The sequence below is a fragment of the Nansenia antarctica genome (genome assembly GCF_963989245.1).
Source record: "Nansenia antarctica genome assembly, chromosome: 5".
Lineage (NCBI taxonomy): Eukaryota > Metazoa > Chordata > Actinopteri > Argentiniformes > Microstomatidae > Nansenia > Nansenia antarctica.
In genome coordinates, this window is record NC_137690.1 from 24113466 (window position 1) to 24135305 (window position 21840).

The following is a 21840-nucleotide window of genomic DNA, read 5'->3' on the forward strand; positions in this document are numbered from 1 at the left end:
CAAGATTTCTGACCTGTTTTTTAGTTTGAAGAGAGAGAGAATCAAGTTTTGCACTGACTTTCGATCTTTTGTCAGGTGCACCGAATACAATTATCTCTGTTTTGTCCTTGTTTAGTTGGAGGAAGTTTTGTGTCATCCAGGCGTTTATTTGCTCAATGCAATTACAGAGATTGTCAATGGGACTATAGTCGTTCGGTGAGATGGCTATGTAGATTTGAGTGTCATCCGCATAGTTGTGGTAGGCAATTTTGTTCTTTTTAATGATGTGTCCCAATGGAAGCATGTAGAGATTGAATAGAAGGGGGCCAAGGATTGACCCTTGGGGAACCCCACATGTCATTTTAATTTGGTCAGATACAAAGTTGCCAATGGAGACATAGTAGCTTAGTTTAGGGCAGTGCCTGAAAGTCCTACCCAGGTTTTTAGTCTATCTACTAGAATGTCGTGGTCTACAGTGTCAAAGGCAGCACTAATGACACTGTGGTCATCCACAAACAATCCATCTCTCAGGTCGCCTCTTACAAGTACCTTGGGGTTTTCATTGACAACTCACTCACCTGGAGCACTCATGTAGACAGCGTTTGTAGCAGATTACAACAACGACTACACTTCCTACGCCGTCTTAGAGTTCATGGTGTTGACCAAAAATGGATGCTACTCTTCTACCAGTCTGTCTTAGAGAGTCTCATCAGATACGGCATTACATCTTGGTTTGGTAACCTATCTGTACAACTAAGGTCCAAACTGGTCCGACTGGAAGCATGGAAGATCATAGGGGTGAAAGACCACTCATCCCTGCAGTCTATTTTTGAACAGGCTACTCTCAGACAGGCTAATAGAATTCTCATGAATCCCTCCCATGTCCTACATGCAGAGTATGAACTGCTGCCCTCTGGGAGGAGGTTCAGAGTCCCCCGCGCTAGACTAAATAGATTTTAAAAATATTTTATTCCCGTTTCTGTTAAACTTTTAAACTGCACCAGATGAATGTTGAACATATCTTGCTTATCGTTTTATTCCCACTCTTGTTTTAATCAAGGCTGCCTTCTGTATAGATAACAAGACACCAATTCTTATTGAGTCAGCACCCCCCAATTTTAGAACCTTAGATGTCGTTAGATCCCACAAAAAAGGTGGTGGAATCGCCTCTTTCTTCCGAGACAGTTTTAACTGCAAACAGAAATCCTTCGGGGAATTTTTATCATTTGAATATCTTTCAGTTGTTTTTAAATGTTCCACTCGAATTATTTTTATAATTTTATACAGACCACCCCAATACTCTACTAGCTTCTTTAATGAACTTACAGAGCTTCTCTCCATCATTACTACTGAATTTAATGGTCTGATCATTGCTGGTGATTTCAATATTCATGTAGATAACTCAGAGGACAACAAATCCAAAGAACTCTCTGTTCTGTTAGATGTTTTTGAACTTCAACAACATGTGAACCTCCCTACTCATAATCGAGGTCACACTCTGGACCTTATCATCACCAAAGGCCTAGATATTTCAAATGTTGTTGTAACTGACATTGCCCTGTCTGACCACTGTTGCATATTCTTTGACGTATCTATCTTTCCTGTTATTCAAACTATGTCTAAAACTATTTCCAAACGATATATCAATGAAAAGACCAGTGCACTGTTCACACAGGCCTTTTCCCTAGCCCCCCCACCCCAAACTTCTATTCCAACCTCAGTAAATGACCTTCTACACGATTTCAACTTAAAAATCACAAAAACCATTGATGATATTGCACCCATTAGATCCAAATGCATCTCTGGTAAGCAAAAAGCTCCCTGGAGAACTGCCCCATCCGTAAAGACCCAAAAAAGAGAATGTCGTAAAGCAGAGCGCAGATGGAGAAAAACAAACCTTCAAGTCCACTATGATATCTATAAAGAGAATCTTCAGAACTATAACTTAGAAATAAGAAGTGCCAGGCAATCATTTTTCTCTAAGATCATAAACAATAACATAAATAATGCCCGCATCCTTTTCAGAACTGTTGACAGACTAACAAATCCCCCAACACCCATTGCTCAGGAATTTCACTCAACTAGTAAATGCAATGAGCTTGCATCCTTTTTTAACAATAAAATAGAAACCATTAGAAGGCATTAGGTCTTCTGTGTCAGGCATGAAAAACATGTCCCCATTAACAACCCCAAATAGGGCGGACATAACAACCATGTCACAATTTAACACCATTGATTACAAGACCCTAGATAAAATCATGTCACGTCTTAAACCATCCACCTGTGCCCTTGATGTCCTGCCAACAAGCTTTTTTAAAAACATATTTAGCTGCATGGCAGGCGAACTAATACAAATAATTAACACCTCCCTTTCATCAGGAATCTTCCCTGAAGCCCTGAAAACTGCAGTTATTAAGCCTCTACTAAAAAAGAACGGCCTAGACCCATTTGTACTAAACAACTACAGACCCATATCAAACCTTCCCTGTACAGGAAAAATTATTGAAATGGTTGCCCACGAACAACTTAGCAATTATTTGACCCTAAATGATCTCTTTGATGACTTTCAATCAGGCTTTCGCCCCCTACATAGCACTGAAACGGCCCTTATTAAGGTCCTTAATGACATTCGCGTAAACACAGACTCCGGAAAAATCTCAGTTTTGGTACTACTAGATCTTAGTGCTGCCTTTGACACTGTAGACCATGACATTCTAATAGATAGACTAAAAACCTGGGTAGGACTTTCGGGCACTGCCCTAAACTGGTTTAGATCCTACCTACAGGACAGAAGCTACTATGTCTCCATTGGCAACTTTGTATCTGACCAAATTAAAATGACATGTGGGGTTCCCCAAGGGTCAATCCTTGGCCCCCTTCTATTCAATCTCTACATGCTTCCATTGGGACACATCATAAAAAAGAACAAAATTGCCTACCACAACTATGCGGATGACACTCAAATCTACATAGCCCTCTCACCGAACGACTATAGTCCCATTGACAATCTCTGTAATTGCATTGAGCAAATAAACGCCTGGATGACACAAAACTTCCTCCAACTAAACAAGGACAAAACAGAGATAATTGTATTCGGTGCACCTGACAAAAGATCGAAAGTCAGTGCAAAACTTGATTCTCTCTCTCTTCACAGTAAAAAACAGGTCAGAAATCTTGGTGTAATTCTAGACTCCGATCTAAACTTCAACAGCCACATAAACTCAATAACTAAATCAGCCTACTATCACCTGAAAAACATAACAAGAATGAGAGGTTTCATGTCCAAGCAAGACCTTGAAAAACTCATCCATGCATTTGTTTCGAGTAGACTTGATTATTGTAATGGTCTACTAACAGGCCTATCTAAAGGAGCAGTTCGTAAATTGCAGCTCATCCAAAACGCCGCTGCTAGGGTCCTAACAAAAACAAAGAAATTTGAACACATTACACCAATCCTGAGATCCCTGCACTGGCTACCAGTCTCTCAGAGAATTGAATTCAAAATCCTCCTAATTACATACAAATCACAAAATGGTCTTGGACCAAAATACATATCAGATCTCCTCCCACCCTATATTCCCGCAAGGTCCCTAAGGTCAGCTGAGACAAATCAGCTAATAATTCCAAGAGTAAAAACAAAACACGGTGCAGCAGCTTTCAGTCACTCTGCTGCATGCTCCTGGAACAAACTCCCTGAAGAAATCAAACAGGCCCAAACCCTTAAAATATTTAAATCTAAGCTAAAAACCTTCATGTTTTGCACCAGTTATGATTAAACACAAACACTTCTATCAATGTCTTTTTTCCATTAACTATTGTCTTTTTAAATGTTTTATCTATTTACTTCTTATATTTGCTTTTATTCATTGTAATTTTTATTTTCTTATGCTCCTCTTGTGGAGGGATGTGGAGGGATATGGAGTGGTGTAGAGGGATGTAGAGGGATGTAGAGGGATGTGGAGGGATGTAGAGGGATGTAGAGGTATGTGGAGGGATGTAGAGGGATGTGGAGGGATGTAGAGGGATGTGAAGGGATGTGGAGGGATGTAGAGGGATGTAGAGGGATGTAGAGGGATGTAGAGGGATGTGGAGGGATGTAGAGGGATGTAGAGGGATGTAGAGAGATGTGGAGGGATGTAGAGGGATGTAGAGGATTGTGGAGGGATGTAGAGGGGTGTAGAGGGATGTAGAGGGATGTTGAGGGATGTGGAGGGATGTAGAGGGTTGTAGAGGGATGTAGAGGGATGTAGAGGGATGTGGAGGGATGTAGAGGGATGTAGAGGGATGTAGAGGGATGTGGAGGGATGTAGAGGGATGTAGAGGGATGTAGAAGGATGTGGAGGGATATGATTAAACACAAACACTTCTATCAATGTCTTTTTCCCATTAACTATTGTCTTTTAAAATGTTTTATCTATTTACTTCTTATATTTGCTTTTATTCATTGTAATTGTTATTTTCTTATGCTCCTTTTGCTGTATTTTTAAATAATGCATGTAAAGCACTTTGAATTGCCCCTGTTGTATGAAATGTGCTATACAAATAAACTTGCCTTGCCTTGCCTTGTATTGTCTGTTGCTCTTTGTTGGCTGCTGTGGGGTGCAAGCCCAATACAAATTTCCCAGTGATGGGACAATAAAGTGACTTTTGACTTTTGACTTTGACTAAGATCTAGTAGTACCAAAACTGAGATTTTTCCAGAGTCTGTGTTTACGCGAATGTCATTAAGGACCTTAATAAGGGCCGTTTCAGTGCTATGTAGGGGGCGAAGGCCTGATTGAAAGTAATCAAAGAGATCATTTAGGGTCAAATAATTTGTTCGTGGGCAACCATTTCAATAATTTTTCCTGTACAGGGAAGGTTTGATATGGGTCTGTAGTTGTTTAGTACAAATGGGTCTAGGCCGTTCTTTTTTAGTAGAGGCTTAATAACTGTTTTTAGGGCTTCAAGGAAGATTCCTGGTGAAAGGGAGGTGTTAATTATTTGTATTAGTTCGCCTGCCATGCAGCTAAATATGTTTTTTTAAAAGCTTGTTGGCAGGACATCAAGGGCACAGGTGAATGGTTTAAGACGTGACATGATTTTATCTAGGGTCTTGTAATCGATGGTGTTAAATTGTGACATGGTTGTTATGTCGGGAGCGTACCTATGTTCCCCGGGTCCTATGTTCCCCGGTTCCCCGCTTCCGAAAAAGGGTCCTATGTTCCCCGCTTCCGAAAAAGGGTCCTATATTCCCCGGGTCCTATGTTCCCCGGTTCCCCGCTTCCGAAAAAGTGTCCTATGTTCCCCGCTTCCGAAAAAGGGTCCTATATTCCCCGGGTCCTATGTTCCCCGCTCCAGAAAAAGGGTCCTATGTTCCCCGCGTCCTATGTTCCCCGCTCCCGAAAAAGGGTCCAATGTTCCCCGCTCCCGAAAAAGGATCCTATGTTCTGTTTGAAGTAAATATGTTGTCCAGTAGGCCTATGTTGTTGTTATTATTATTATTATTATTATTGGCCTAATTTAATTATTATTGTTATTGTTATTATTTAGGTTTACTGTTTGAAGTAAATTGAACCATATGCACAAACATAGTTTAATTAGTTGGTTGCAATAAAAGCCTATATTTTGGATTGATATCTCTACTGTATTTATTTGATTTCGTTTGACAAAAATATAGAGTGCCCCACGGTGGTGTAGCGGTCTAAGCACTAGCCACTAGTGCAAGCTGCCCACCGGAGACTGGGTTCGAATCCCAGCTCGCCAGATCCGGATATGTAGTGGTCTAGTGGATAGTGAGTTGGACTTGTGATCGGAAGGTTGTGAGTTCAAATCCCGCCTGAAACCACACCACTACTAGTGTGCCCTTGAGTAAGGCACTTAGCCCTCAGTTACTCCAGGGGGAATGTCCCTGTAATTCGTAATTGTAAGTCGCTTTGGATAAAAGCGTCTGCTAAATGGCAAAATTAATTAAAAATTATATGGCTGGGGCACACACAGAGAGCGGCATATTGGGCGGCCGCTCTCGAGGGTGGTATAGGAATAGTTCCGGACAAGGATCCGTCGCGCAACAGCGCCCCCGGGGTGCTGGAATAACGGTGCTGGGCTCGAGGAGCCAGTCAGCTAGTCTGCCTGGCGATCTCCTCTGGGGCTGCCGGCCACGGGGGTCGTGCGGCGGATCCTACGCAATAGGCAGGGGATAATTGGATGCTAGGTTGGGTTCAATTGGCTACCAAATTGGGTGAAAAAGGGGATAAAATCTGAAAAACAAATGTAAAAAAAATATATAGAGAAAAAATATTTAATAATGTGTATATATATATATATACACTGTCACTGGTGTTCTTTTAGGAATATACGATTTTCAATTCCATCTCGAAAATGATCTATCTAGGGAGTTACATTCATCAACACATAGCATTATGACGTCACGTTAACTCGCTGGAGCGGGAACATAGGACCCTTTTCCTGGAGCGGGGAACATAGGACCCGGGGAACATAGGACCGTTTTTCGGACGCGGGGAACATAGAACCCTTTTTCGGAAGCGGAGCTAAGAAATCGGGGAACATAGGACCTGGGGAACATAGGGATGACCCCGTTATGTCCGCCCTATTTGAGGTTGTTAATGGGGACATGTTTTTCATGCCTGACACAGAAGACCTAATGCCTTGTCTAATGGTTTCTATGTTATTGTTAAAAAAGGATGCAAGCTCATTGCATTTACTAGTCGAGTGAAATTCCTGAGCAATGGGTGTTGGGGGATTTGTTAGTCTGTCAACAGTTCTGAAAAGGATGTGGGCATTATAAAGCTCCAGGGAGCTTTTTGCTTACCAGAGATGCATTTGGATCTAATGGGTGCAATATCATCAATGGTTTTTGTGATTTTTAAGTTGAAATCGTGTAGAAGGTCATTTACTGAGGTTGGAATAGAAGTTTGGGGTGGGGGCTAGGGAAAAGGCCTGTGTGAACAGTGCACTGGTCTTTTCATTGATATATTGTTTGGAAATAGTTTTAGACATAGTTTGAATAACAGGAAAGATAGATATGTCAAAGAATATGCAACAATGGTCAGACAGGGCAATGTCAGTTACAACAACATTTGCAATATCTAGGCCTTTGGTGATGATAAGGTCCAGAGTGTGACCTCGATTATGAGTAGGGAGGTTCACATATTGTTGAAGTTCAAAAACATCTAACAGAACAGAGAGTTCTTTGGAATGTCCTGCACTCTTACAGTTTGTCGGATGCCCTTTTACATTGTGGCCACTCAACGAAGGCACCTCACTAGACTCTTAAAGGGGCAGTTCATCCACATATCCTGAACGAATTCAAGACTATAATGGTATAGGTAGGAGGTGGTTGAGTGATGAGCCAAGAAAGACTGCAGTCCACTTGTGAGTAGTGGCCTATCGGGACGATTGACTGGTGATGTTTTTCTGCTGATCCTTGTGCACTTTTTAGCTGTGCTTTTTAGCTGTGCCTTCTCAATGATCAATAACATCCATAACACATAATAAACCGATCAATCTGTGATCTGTGAACGCCCACTCGATTAAAGGCATACCAAACGGTCGGAATTCAGGAAGGTCAATGACCAGGATGATGTGAGGTGACGGATGGGGTTCGAACCTGGGTCTCCCTACATGGAAGATACAAACATCTACCATTAAGCTAATAAGACATCCTCAGTAGTTTACATGTCTCAGGGAGGGCTACTTTTGCCAGGTGACTCGAGTTTTTACCATTCTCTTCATATAATTCAGTCTGGTTCGGCCATCTTGGAGGCCGATTGTGACTACCTCACACTTGAGGGGGCGTGGCGCAATAAATACATGATCAGCGGATGGGATGACCCCAACCCCTGGACCATACATGTGCGCGTAGCATAGAGTCATGCAAGCACAGGCTAACTGCCCAAAACTAGAGCATCCTAACCAACTGCATCACAGTGTCATACGGCAACTGCACTGTGTCTGACCGGAAGGCCCTACAACAGGTGGTGAAAACCGCTCAGTGCATCATTGGCACCAAACTCCCTACCATCGAGTCCCTCCAGGCAGACCGGTGTGGGCGTAGGGCAGCAAGCATCATCAAGGATACTGTCGTGTATTCTTATTGGTTATGAATCAAACAACAGCTAGTGAGTTTAAGATGATTTAATCCGAGTTACAAACAGATTTATACATACACGTGTTGATCCTGGGGCCTGGTGACAAAAAGAGACCGCTTCCTCCCTTCCTCGCTGGTTTTCCCTAGTCCCCTAGATCCCTGCCCTCTTATGCAAATACAGTCACAGGTCATAGCCTATCACCTTATCTAGATGGTCATGAGGGCCGTCCCCTGTGATGTCACTGTGATGTCACCCTTCCGGGTGCCCGCTGGTGCAAACATGAAGGCTACAGAATAGCATGACCCCCTATCATACTATCTATGCATGTGTGTGGAAATATACGACAATACCTCGTCTGTTTGATCCCCTGCCAGACTCAGGAGTACTTCCTCAGGTCCCATACCAGCAGGCTACAGAACAGCTTCTTTCACAGAGCTGCCACTCTGATAAACAGTCTCCCCCACACACACACTCCGTTGAACAATCCCTCGGGCACTGTGGTCAACCCAATTTAGCCTTTGCACTACTGCTTGGTTGCACACACCCCTGGTCAATGTGGACACTCAAATACTACCTTGCACATACCTTTGATATAGCCACTATTTCTACATCTGTACATACCATACTGTACATAGCTCATAACTGCACTTGCCATACTGTACCTATCACTGTCAGGTTTTTATATTATGTTTTATATCACTATTTATTTGCACTTCTGGTTAGATAGTAAACTGCATTTCGTTGTCTGGTACTTGTAGTCTGCCATGACAATAATGTTGAATCTAATCTAATCTATATACTACTGAATTTGTTGTGACACACACACCCTGATATGTTTTGAACTTTTATTTTGAAAGCCTGAGCCATAAACCGACTGGTGAGGTGTATGTCAGTTGGCTACGATCAAGTCGGGGGGAGGACCTACTCGAACAGCAAGGTTGTTGTTTAAAATTCATGTTTTATAGCTATTTGCTTGTGGTTCGCAAACGAGTATTCCCAAGTATTCACTTCGGCAATTACGGCTATTTACATGTCTACTAAAAGTAACTTAAACATGAACATGAACACTACACTCTAACATTGACAAGAAGTAGAACGACGTGCAGCAGCTCAATATGATGATCGCCCCTCAAGAAGGTATATCGCTCTTCTTGTTCCGCGGCGGAGGACAGAGGAGAGAGACGCTCCTGCTAGGAGCTGGACGGATGGAAAGTGGAGAGTGATTTTTATGTTTTATTTTTTCGGGGGTTGGTTGATAAACATTTGACATTTTCTGCAGAAGGGAGAAAGTGAGAGATCGCGGACCGTCGGGGATTGTCCAGCCAGACGTTTTGGGGGTCTCGGCTATAACAGATATATTTCTTACGCAAACATTTACTGGGATTTACTACCGACGTGTGCGATGTGGAGAATACAAGTGGTGTTGTGGTTCACTTTCTCTGTGCTGCTGTCCTTGTCTGGAGGGGAGATGAAAGCCCGGAGCTGCAGCGAGGTTAGACAGGCTTACACGACCAAAGGCTTCAGTCGGCGACGACCCCCCCTCCCCCCTCCCTCCCCCACCCGGCGACGACCCCCCCTCCCCCACCACCCGGAGACTCTCTACCGAAACCGTGGAACAATGGACAACCCCCCCCATCCCCCAATCCTCACCCCCCTACCTGGTCTACACTCTGAGCAAACGCAATGTTATTATGTCGCCCCCCCCCCCTCCCCCCGCCTAAATCTACTGGTGTTTTTGTACCCCCTCCCCCCCCCCCACCATGACCACACACTGTGCATACTTGTTGTTTTGTCCCCCCGCCCGAACTACCCATTGTACATATTATATGTCTGTCCCCCTGCCCGAACTACCCACTGTACATACTTTGTGTTTTGTCCCCCGCCCCCACCTGTGGTGTATGTCCCCACCTGTCCTACCCGCTGTACATACCTTATGTTTTGTTGTATTGTTCTTCCCATGTTGGATGTATGTTTATCTTGTAGATAGTACTAGTTATTTGTCTGTATTATCTTGTAGATAGTACTAGTTTTTTGTCTGTCTTACATGTAACGATTAATTGAGTATCAAGGACCCCAATTGAAATAAGCCAGTGGCTTTCTTGGGTTTTATCCTGTTAGTTGACCTTGTATGTAATATGTACTTTCATGTACCTACTTCTGCAAATCTTCTAATAAAGTTTTCAATCAATCAATCAATCAATGATTGAAGTTAGACTGCTGCTGGCCAGAGTGAACTTTTACCTAGTTTTGTCCACAAGGCTGCAATGTTTTATTTTGTAAACAATACTGTGTATCTCAATGGTTTCCTATGTTGTGAAGACACATTGAAACATTGGCCATATGCAACATTATTATTTGACATAGTATCGTCCAATCTCATTTACCACATAGAAATACAGTGGCAAGAAAAAGTAAGTGAACCCTTTGGAATCATTATTTATTATTTGGAATTATGTATACATTTGTCTTAATAATATGGTCTGATCTTCATCTAAGTCACAATAATGAACACACATAATCTGTTTTAACTAATAACACAAATTATTGTATTGTTCTTGTCCATATTGAATACATTTCAAACCTAGGTTGTAAAAAGTATTTGAACGGCTAGGTTAATGACTTCTACAAAAGCTAATGGGAGGCAGGAGTCCAATAAATTAAACGAGATTGGAGGTGTGGGTTAAAACACTCAAACATTTAGAATTTGCTATTCGCACAAAGCATCTGCTGATGAGAGCCATGCCTCGCAAAAAAAAAAAATAGACCTATGGCATTGTTGTTTTGCATCAAGCTGGAAAGGGTTACAAAGTGATAGGTTATAGTTCAATGCTATTTTCTGACTTAGCCTGTTTGTAGGACAGGTGATGATAACCAACGCTAGTTCCACAGACCTTAGTAGGCTTTCAGACACAAAGAGACGCGAGTTGGAGCTCAGTTTTACTTGCAAGGAGAGTGATTTCAGAGAGACCGTGTTGAGGGTCAGTTCAAAATGCCTCTGAAATTTCACTCTCCTAAGTCAGCCTTTTATTTCAACAGAACGGAAAAAGGGGCAGGCAAAGCACTGCGTTAATTATAAGCAGTTTCATCGGAAAGCATCTTAACATAAATAGTTCCCATGGAACCTTACAGCTTAATATAAACATTTCCCATGGAATTCCCAGCCCAAATATAAACATTCCTATGGTAATGTACCTTAGCATAAATAGTTCCATGGCCTGCTCTGCCCAACACAAACATTCCCATGAGAATGCACATCCTGGACATAAACACTCCATGGACTGCTCTGCCCAACACAAACATTCTCATCCCAATGTACAGCGCTTAGCAAAATCAGATTTACGACAGGGCCCCTCTGACAACACAATGTCAGGAAGGGAAACTACCCAGGCTGGGATAGCAGATAACACATACCTTGTATGGTTGTGCTTAAGAAGCACAACAGTTGAACTCTCAGAACAGAAGTGTAATGCACAGAGCACATGGACTCAATGTACTCTTCAAAACATCCACAACATCATGAAAACACAATTCAAACCTATCATTCCCTGCTGTTTTTCATAATTTATCACGATACAAACATCCGTCTCTTTATTCAGGTAGAGCTATCTTGTTTCCACATTTTCTAGTTCAACCGTCATTCAACGTCGCCGTACAGATCACAGACATGAATATTCATTTTTCTCAATTTGGGTTAGAGGCTGGTACTTTGGATCCATCACAATCTCTCGAGTCAACATTTGTTGTACAAATATTCCTGAAATCAGTTTGTTGGTCATAGCTTTGAAGCAGGGGAAGACACAACAAACGAGCACAGCCAGAAATATCATTACAACAAAGAAAATCATTAGTCCTTTTACTAATAGTTGTTTCATGCCTCCTAGGTTCAGCCAATCCAACCATCCCCACGCATTCTGATCAGTGTGGGATGTTGTCAGGATGTGTTGCAAGTCACGGAGTCGGTTCAAAGCGTCAGTCATATTGGGCAAGTGTAAGTTGTCTGTGATGTAAGTGCAGCATGTGGTGTTAAGCATCACACATGTTCCTCCTGCCACTGCAGTCAATAGGTCAAGAGCCATTCTGTTCTGGAGTACCATCAGTCTGATCTGATCGATTTCGCGGTTCTGGGCTTCGTTTATCGTAAGGGATGCATTTACAAATGTCTCTAATTGATAGTTCAGGGTTTCTATGCGCAGGGAATGCTTCCCTATCCCTATCCCGGGGAACAATGCAAGTACAATCTTTTGACTAGTAGTCCAAAGTTTCTTGTCATCTGGGACATCACTGCCCCAGATTGGGTCGTGTGCCTGGACTTGGGCGTCTCGTTTGGTTCGTCGGGAGGAGATGTCATGGGTCATGATGTAAGTGTGTTCTGATAGGACAACGGGAGCACACACCCCGGCCCAGTTATCTGGGAGATGAGTGTATGCCTTATTCCCACAGACCCAATATATCCCCTGTACTGGCCGAGTGCCATTTCTAGGGAAATCGTTCATTCTCTGCCATTCTTGAACCATTCTTAAACCTTTAAGGCTCTCATCGAGATCCGGATCGAGCTGTACTCTGCCCTTTCCTATAATGTACTGTGTTCTTGTCTCTGGTATTCCTATAATGTACTCTGATATTATTGTCTCTGGTATTGTCCAAGTAATTTGGCATCTTATCTTAGGGAGTTTCCCTAGAGAAATTGTTCCTTTCTTCCTAGTAAAGCAGTTAGCGAGCTCGACCCCAGGTTCGAATCTAACTAGAGGGGTCAAGAGTGGTTTGGGCAAATGGAGATGCAAGGGGAGCGTTTCTGCGCATAGGGGCCTAATGTTCCAGAAATATGGAGATTTGTCTTTTCCACTTATTCTGCTTATGAGGCACTCTGTTTGTCGACTTGAGAGCGGAACCACCCACAGAGTGGGGTGGCTGGCTGAGACAGGCAAATGAGAGCAAACATAACAGTCAGTCATATTCCTATTCTGCGCCTGTCTGTGAACATATTTGTACCACGTGTTAGTCAGAAAAGGGTGTGTGGCGGTGTCTGTGTCTTGTGTTAGGTCAGCCAGATATCGTCGTGTTCGTGTATAAATATCAGTATCTTGCTCTGGAGTCTGTCCTATGATTAACAGAGTGAGGCCTAAGGCCAGGAACACCATTGTCCAAAAAAGATGTGGTCCCCTCATTCTAATATGGTAGTGGATCGGGAGAATTCTTCACCGGTTTGAGACGTACCGTCCTCTACCAGGACGACCCCCTTTGTAGCCGGACTTCCACCACTACCCGTCGTTCGAGGGGAATAATGTCACTTTCTTACAATGGCTTTGGTGTATCCACGTATCTCGTTCTGCGATCTTGACGGCAGTTGGGGTGCTCAACAGTACTTCAAATGGCCCAACCCACCGCGGGCTGTGCCAATGTTTTCTCTTTATTTCTTTGATGAGGATCTGGTCACCAGGTTGTAGTCTTGGATCCTGTAGGGAGACAGAAAGGTCTGGCAGATTATTTGTTCTGGCTATTTCCTGTTTTCTAAATAGCTGGGTCATCCACGTGGCCAGTGTGTTTTCCGTTTCTGCCAAATCTACTTCCCTAATGTCGTCTACTATGGGTAGTCTAAACCTTCTCCCATTTACTATTTCAAATGGGGACAGACCCATAGGTGTCGGTGTTATTCTCATGTATGTTTCCACTAGAGAAACACACTCTTCCCACCTTCGCCCCGTTTCTTCCATTGCTTTCTTAAGTCTTAGTTTTATTGTGCCGTTTGTTCTTTCTATCAATCCTGCACTTTGAGGGTGATAGGAACAGTGATTCTTTAGTTCAATGTCCAGGTGTTTGGACACGTGTTTGATCAATTCGTTCACGAAATGTGAGCCATTATCACTATATATTCTTTCTGGGATGCCGTGGTTTGGAATGATGCGGTTACATATGGCTTTGGCCACTGTAAGTGCATCATTCGTTTTTGAGGGTACTATTTCAACCCATTTTGACATTGGACAGATGAGGGTCAAACAGTATCTGTACTTGTTTGGCCCAGAGCTGTGGAGTTCGATAAAATCCATATGCATGTGTTGAAATGGATGTTTTGCAGAGGGGAACTTGCCCCTCTTTGGTCTTTCATTTCCTTGTGAATTATGTTTGCAGCAGGTCATACACGATCTACAAAAGTTTTTTGAAAATTGTGTGTAATTATATGTGTGGAAATGTTCATTAATCCTGTTAATCATCCCTGCTGTTGATACGTGGCAAACCCCATGTATCAAATGAGCTGCTGTTTTGTAGAGACTCTGTGGTAAAACAATTTTCCCATTTATTCTATAAACTTTGTCCGTCCCTAGGACTGCGTTGTCTCTAGCCCATTTAATTTTTTCTTTGTCTGATGCATTGTTCTGCATGTCTATAATAGCTTCAAATGGTATTGGCTGCGGAAGTGGTTTTGTGTTGACGAGAATCTCAGTTCCGTATTTACCCGCAGCTGCTTCTTTTGCTGTTCTGTCTGCAAAATCATTTCCTTTCGATGTTCTGTCTGTTCCTTTGGTGTGTGCAGCGCATTTGCATATAGCTAGGGAGCGAGGTAGCAGAACTGCTTCCAGTAATTTGGTCAGCAGTTCTGAGTGTGTTATGGATTTTCCTGTAGAGGTTTTCATTCCTCTCCTAGCCCATTGTGCAGCGAAGGTGTGTGTCGCTGAATATGCATATTGGCTGTCGGTGTATAATGTGATGTCTATTCCTTTGGCTGCTACACATGCTTTTGTTAATGCTACTAATTCAGCTGCTTGAGCTGAATGTGAGTGTGGTAGTTTGCCAGCTTTGATGATTGATGTGTCTGATACTACAGCGTATCCTGTCATGTTCTGTCCTGTCAGTGACTTTGAGCAAGACCCATCCACATACCACACTTCTCCTTTCCCTAGTGCAGTATCTTTTAGGTCTCGCCGTGGTTTGCAAGTTTGTTCTGTTTGCTCTTTACACGAATGGGGGTTTCCATCATCTGGGGTGGGCATCAGTGTAGCGGGGTTTAACACTGTGCACCGTTCTATGCTGATGTGAGGTTGTGACAGTAGCGTGGCTGTCAGAGCGAGGAAACGAGCTGGTGAGAGGAACGCCATTTTTGTTTCATTCAGCAACATGGAGACAGCGTGCGGTACCAATAACCTCAACGGGTGGAACAGGACTATTTCTGCCGTGCACTGTACTGCCATTGCTGCCGCGCAGACAGCCTGAACGCACGGTGGAAGTGCCAATGATACTGGGTCTAATCGTTTAGAGTAGAACCCAATGGGTTGCTGTTTTTCTCCATGTTTTTGAGTCAATACTGAGGTCATAAATCCTTGTTTGCAATCTACCATCTGAGTAAATGGTTTCCCATAGTCTGGTAATGCGAGTACGGAGGAGCTTACTAGACTTTGTTTTAGTGTATTAAATGCGTCTAATGCTTCCGTGTTCCAATCGAGTTTATCGCTCATTTTTAATGTGTCTGTGTATATCAGATTCAGCAGGGGTTGGGTGATGGCGGCATATTCCGCCACCCAAGCCCTGCAGTAGTTTGTCATTCCTAAGAACTGCATCATTTGTTTCTTAGTCTGTGGTTGTGGTGTTGCCGTCATTGATGTTTTTCTGTCTGGGTTAATGCGACGTCCTTCTTTGTTTAATGTGTGTCCTAAGAACACAACTGCTTCTTGACATATTTGCAGTTTTGATTTCGATACTTTACTTCCTGTTTTTTCCAGATGCTGTAGCAACTGGATCGTGACGGCCATACATTCCTGTTTGGTGGGGGCGGCCACCAGCAGGTCGTCTACATATTGCAGAATCTGTGAGGACTCTGGAATATGAAGGTCCGCCAGGCAATTTTGCATTGCCTGGTGGAAAATCATTGGACTTTCAGACCACCCTTGTGGCATGCGTGTGTATGTGTATTTTTTGTGTTCGTATGTAAATGCGAACCACCCCTGTGAATCTTTATCCACTGGGATGGAGAAGAACGCATTGCTAAGGTCTATAACAGAGAAGTATGTTTGTCCTGCAAATAAACTGTTTAGTAGAATGTGAGGATCTGCTACGACTGCAGCCGCGCCCTGTGTGGCTTGGTTTACAGCTCGGAGATCCTGCACCATTCTCCATGACGTTTGGTCTGCCTTTTTTACAGGAAATATTGGTGTATTGCATTCTGCGTCGGGGCATTCCCTAAGAATGCCTGCTTTTATCATGTCCTGTATAACTGGTTTGATACCTATGCGGGCGTCGTCTTTTAATGGGTATTGTCTGACATTGGGTCGATAAGTTGATTTGGCTTTGACCCGTACTGGTTTTACTTTAAAAATTAATCCCACATCGGTCTTTCCTTTGGACCAGAGGCTATCTGGAATCACTTTAAGTGCGTTCTCAGCCTCTGCACTTAATAGTATTATTTGTCATTCGTCCAAATTCGTGTGTGGTGTCATTGTTGTAACCCATGCTAGGCTTTTTCGTTCTATATTTTGGTATCGCTGCCAGCCCGGTTTCTCACTCATGTCTTCCCACCCCTGACATATGCTTGCTACCTGCCGAGTGAAACTACCCAGCTGCTTCCACTCGGTACCTGGACCAATAGCAAGTGAGAGATGGGGATACTGAGTCGAGCCCAGCAGTTTCGTTGCCTCTGGGGTTAGCGAGGTTGAAACTGCTGCGTTTCCTAGCTCGTCTTGGTAGAGGTAGCTAAGAACTGTTCTCTGTGGCCCCATTCTATCGAATAGGGCTTGATAGGGCGGGTCAGGCCCTGGCTTTTTAGCATATCTAAGGGTGATATGCAGTTCTGTTGGTTTCATTCTGGTCTGTCCCTCTCGTGGGGATACATAACTAATCAACGTTTTGGCCGTTTCAGTTGGGGCTGGATGTGGTAGTTTGAGGGACCAGAAATAGTGCGGTTGTCCTAACCCATGTCGCACCATTAACTGGTCTTCTGCTCTTTCAGTTGGTCCTACTGCACGTACTCCTCCAGCTACTGGTATAAGTCTAAGTTTTAGTAGGCATATGCCATCTCTCCCTAGGAGATTTACTGGACAGTCTGGAATTAGTGAGAACGATAATTTACCCTCTATACCGGAGAGAGGGTCGATTATGTCTAAGGGTTGTGATACTTGATGTCTGCTAATTTGACCATTTGCTGATTTAACGCAGTGTTCTGTTATTGCTGGCCACATATTTGCCAATTCTACTGTAACCACAGAGGAGTCCGCCCCTGTGTCACATAAGAATACGATGCTTTTTCCTTCTATTTTTATTCTTCTCATTGGTTTAATTTTGTTATATGAGAGCGACCAATTTGTCATTACTTCTGAAATGTCCAATAGGGGTGTGTCGCCTGTCTTTTCAGGTTGTAAGCCTGTGTCTGACCAGTCTGAGTCTGAGTCTGATCCCTGACCGTCTAGTCAGTGTTGTTGTTGGTGGACAAAATGTCCCTCATTGTTGTTGTATCCCTGTCCCCCCCGGTTGGCCCCCTGTTGGTTCTGTTGTTGATATCCCTGTTGGTTATCCCCCCGTCTGTCTTGTCTGTGGTTTTGGCACTCTCTGGCCATGTGGCCTTCTTGTCCACAATTATAACAGAGGAATTTCCCATCTTTATTTAAGCCCGTTCTTTTTTGATTTCCCCCCCCCTCTCTGTTTTGTCCCTTGTGTCCTTTGTACTGATTGTTTCCTCCCCCACCCTGGTTGTGATTCCCTTTATTTTGTTTCCCTTGGTTGTTCCTATTTCCGCCTGAGTTTCCTCCCACATAACAACATATTTCTGTCCCGTCCTCTGTCTCTAGCATCAGCTGATTTCTCTTTTTGTCTTTCTTTCGTCTGAGATCCTCCACTGCATGCTCTGCATAGTTCATGCATTCTGTCACTCCACCAGTCTTGTGGTTTATATTATGCTTCCTAATGAAGTCTGCTATGCCCGCTGAAAAACCTCCCATAAGGGCGGCCTTCAGTTGTTGTTGGTAAGGTGAAGCGTCAGTGGGGTCATGTGGTAGTCCCCCGTGACGTCTGAACACTTGTTCACAGCGGCCTCGGTACTCCTGGAGTGACTCGCCGGCCTTTTGCTGACACGATGTTATTTTAGTGTAGTCTGTTACGGGTGCGAACACTCGACGAACCCTGGTTATTAACGCATCCATTGCAGCGTCCAAAGCTTCGCTGCGAGTTTCTAGGGCCGCATCGGCTTCGTCCCTGCCTGTAAAGTTGTCTCTTACCCTGGCCCACTCGTATTTATATATAGTCTGACAGGCCTGCACCATCTCTGGTCCATTTAGCCCGTACGAATCTCTGAGTTGGTTTACACTTGGTTCCTTCAGACCTCCCCTCTTCCCAGGGCGCAGTCTCAGGCTGGAACCCTTTCCGATGGAGGTTCACTGCCCTCCAACCCCAGGTCAGAGTCAGTAAACCCCCACCCCTTCCGCTTCCCAGAGTCTCCTTTTCAGAGCTCTGATCACGGAAAGCACCACTCGCCTACTAGCTGTACGTCGCTTTCAGCTTATGGTGGCCTGACTGTACATTGAGCTGAGCGCAGCCACCATTTTCCTATGGCTTAAGGCTTTTGCGACCCAACCGGCCGGTGACCCAGTCGATAGCGATCCCCAGTCAGTGTCTAAACACCAACCCTGTAGCGGTGATTGGCCGCCCAGTTGGGAACCGACGGTCTGATCCCTAGCCCACTTTGCTATGGGTCTAGAAACTTTGACCGTTTACACCAGCCTTGCCTGTTCACGGGTGTGGTCCCCACATCCCGCTAGGTGTGGGCTGTCGCCCACGTACCACGCACTGCCCACACACCTACATGCGACAGCTGCGCCGACTAGACGGTACCACGGTAGTATGTTCATTCATACTTCATCAGACACGGGGGCCTTCAGTCTTCTCCCCAGCACTATATTGCGTTCTTAACGTGCCCTCGGAACTTTGCAATTCCACCGCCGCCTGTTAGGGGCTAGGTTCGGGGTGCCTAATCCCCTGCCTAACCCATTGCAATGGTCGTCTATGTTTTCTCTGAAGTGTGGTACACTCTCACAAGCTGCCCTGCAGTCTGTGACAGTCCATGGTCGGTATACTGACATGACCCCTCTTACGATGGGGTTGGCCACTTGGACCATAGGTGCTAGGATTGTTGCATCATCCCCATTGTCCAAATCATTGGGTAAGGGCGGGTATAATTGCTCCACTGGCTTGCCCTTGGGCATTATCCCAGAATATGCCGGCGGGTCAGTGGGGGGCGGGGCGGTGTTATGATCTTGTATTCTTTTTAATATGAGTGGTATTTTTGGTCTACGCTTTTCCTCTTTCTCTGTCCCTAACCCCCACCCTTCTTCTTTCCTGCTCTCCCTCTCTCTCTCTCTCTCTGTCTCTCTCACTCTCTCTGCCTCTCTCTGTCTCTCTCTCTCTGTCTCTCTTGCACTCCCACTTGCCTGCGTCTCGTCATCTGGGTCAATCATCGTGAGCACTGTGCGCTTGGTCCCTGTCATCTTCCTAGCTGCTTGATTTAACCATATTTTAGCGCATATAACTTCTTTTTCTATTTTCTTTTCATCTTTCCTGCCTCTCTTGGTTTCTAATATAAGTTGTAGGCGTTCTAATAAGAGTTCGCACGCTGCTGGGTCTAATTGTCCTTTAAAACCAAACGTTTTATCCCATTTTCTCAAATACTTCGTACTTTTGGGGAAACAGTATTTCATAAATTTAACATCGAGTTCCCCTTTGTCTTTTTTCCCTTTGCTATTTGAACAGCCACAATTACCCATTATTTATGTGTGTGTGTGAATGTGTGTGTGTGTGTGTGTGTGTGTGTGTGTGTGTGTGTGTGTGTGTGTGTGTGTCTGTCTGTCTGTCTGTCTGTCTGTGTGTGTGTGTGTGTGACTATCAAATCAAATCAAATCAAATTTTATTTGTATAGCGCATTTCTTACAAGATGCAACTCAATGCGCTTCACACAATGAAAATGTTCAGTCAATCAGTCAATCAATCAATACTGACAGAGCCGCGAGCAGGCAAAAGTAAAAAACCTGTATACTATGAAGCCAGGAAAAAATTCCCTTGCAGCCCTCTACCAATAGAGCGACTACTAGCCAGTTTGCCTACCAGTACCCAGCGGTCCCCAAGGGGAGGCCAAGGACCACCGACTATGTGTGTGTGTGTGTGTGTGTGTGTATGTGTGTGTGTGTCTGTCTGTCTGTGTGTGTGTGTGTGTGTGGCTGTGTGTGTGTGTGTGTGTGTGTGTGTGCGTCTGTGTGTGTGTGTGTGTGTGTGTGTGTGTGTGTGTCTGTGTGTGTGTGTGTGTGTGTGTATGTGTGTGTGTGTGTGTGTGTGTGTGTGTGTGTGTGTGCGTCTGTGTGTGTGTGTGTGTGTGTGTGTGTGGTGTGTGTGTGTGTGTGTGTGTGTGTGTGTATGTGTGTGTGTGTGTGTGTGTGTGTGTGTGTGTGTGTGTGTGTGTGTGTGTGGTGTGTGTGTGTGTGTGTGGGGGGAAAGCCTCTTCTGGAGCTTGGTGTCCCGGCAGGAATTCAGGTCTGTTCGCTCAAATGTGTGTGTGTGTGTGTGTTTGATTGCTTGAATTGATTGAAAACTTTATTAGAAGATTTGCAGAAGTAGGTGCATGAAAGTACATATTACATACAAGGTCAACTAAAAGGATAAAAACCCAAGAAAGCTGCTGGCTTATTTCAATTGGGGTCCTTGTGTGTGTGTGTGTGTGTGTGTGTGTGTGTGTGTGTGTGTGTGTGTGTGTGGGGGGGGAAAGCCTCTTCTGGAGCTTGGTGTCCCGGCAGGAATTCAGGTCTGTTCCGCTCAAATGTGTGTGTGTGTGTGTGTGTGTGTGTGTGTGTGTGTGTGTGTGTGTGTGTGTGTGTGAGGGGAGCTGTCTAGGGGGAGGGACCGAGCAAGGCGACTCTCTCTCTGTCTGTCTCTCTCTCCCTCTCTCGCTCACACACTCGTTGCTTACACACACAGTTTCTTCCTGTTTTAAGCGCACACACCACTTTCCTCAAAAGCACACACACAGACACTTTTTCCTGTGCCACTTTTTTTCCCCCTCTCTCAAGCACACACACAGCAGGCTTTTTTTTCCAGTCTATCGCTCTCTTCAACATATAACTGACTTTCTATCCTACACTTATTCTAAAAACTGCCACAATTACACATTATTTATGTCAATTCTTCTGTTTTTACTAGACAACGTGTCGTTCAAAACCTAATTTCCTTAATTCACCGCAGTGTGCGTCGCGGATGACAGAGCGTTACGTTGATGCCATGAGGTTTCAACTCTGCTCCTCCGTTCGTCACCAGTGACAATCAATTTCTCACAGACATTCACTTTTCAGTCATAGTTATCAGTTTCCAGTCTTAGTCTGTTGTTTACACAGCATAAGGACATTCATTTATTTTTCGAAATGGATTCCTTGTGTATGCCAACTCAGTCCAAGTTCAATTAGTCTACTGTTTTTATAACTCAAAGATATTCATTTATTTTTCAAAATGTATTCTTTTTGTATTGTCAAACAATTCCTTATTTTGTACAATTTCAGGATAATAGACTATTCATTTCGATTGCAATCTTTCTTTATCTATCATATTTACCGTGTTCTTTGTATCTGTCGCCTGGCCTGGGATCTCGTCGGTCGTCTTTGGAGGAGGAAAGGAGGAACTGACATCTAACGCACCGGCCTGGAGCGAATTGACGTTCCAGGACTTTCTCCGGGTCGCTCGATCCCGGGCTGTCGACAGACTTCGGCGTGTCGTTCCTTCTGATCTCCTCCTCGACGATGTTTGAGATTCGGCTCAG